This window comes from Nicotiana attenuata, chromosome 6 (assembly GCF_001879085.1).
Source record: "Nicotiana attenuata strain UT chromosome 6, NIATTr2, whole genome shotgun sequence".
NCBI lineage: Eukaryota > Viridiplantae > Streptophyta > Magnoliopsida > Solanales > Solanaceae > Nicotiana > Nicotiana attenuata.
This window is the reverse complement of record NC_031994.1, coordinates 54,542,779-54,543,634: the sequence shown is the minus strand read 5'-3', so window position 1 is coordinate 54,543,634 and position 856 is coordinate 54,542,779.

Below are 856 nucleotides of genomic sequence, written 5' to 3'. Positions count from 1 at the left end.
CCCCCGTATGAAAGCGTGACTGCCTCACATGAGAAGGGAACCTCAACATCCGCAGCAGGAGAAGCACCACCAGCTGTGAAAAGTCTGTTGGAAGAGTGGTTGACAAACACTCTGAGTAACATACTCGACAAACCTGTTCAAAGGGATATCAGAGACACAATACATGCAGACATCGCAACTGTCGCCGGTGAGCTAGAAACTCCACGCACAGGCAACACTCATATTGTCGTCGATACAGGTAACGATGCACTTGCAACCATCTTAATAAAAATGGAAGAAATGGAAAATGAGAACAAAACGCTCCGTGATCAGATGAAGGAGCATCAAGAAAGGGTCGATAAAATACCGGGCGCTCCGAAGTTGCTACCAAAACGGGATGTTGGTCGATTCGTCGAGAAACCGTACAGTGAAGGGGCAGCCCCCCACTCTATCCCAAAAACCTTCAAAATGCCACCATACTTGAAAATATATGATGGTACTACGGACCCGGAAGATCACATAATCCACTACGTCACAGCCGTAAAAAGTAACTATCTGTCGAAAGAACAGGTGTCATCACTGCTGCTGAAAAAATTTGGCGAAACCCTGACAGGGGGAGCGCTAACGTGGTATTCTCAACTACCGGAACGGTCAATATCAACGTTCGAAGAAATGGCAGAAAAATTCGTCACCGCTCACGCGGGAGCGAAAAAGGTAGAAGCCAGGGTAAACGACATCTTCGCCATTAGGCAGACGACGGGCGAAGGACTCAAGGACTTCCTAGCCAGATTCAATAGGGTAAGAATGATCCTACCAAACGTATCAGAGGGGATGGCGAAATGGGTCGAAAGCAACCAAAAAACTGCTAAGTAGGCTC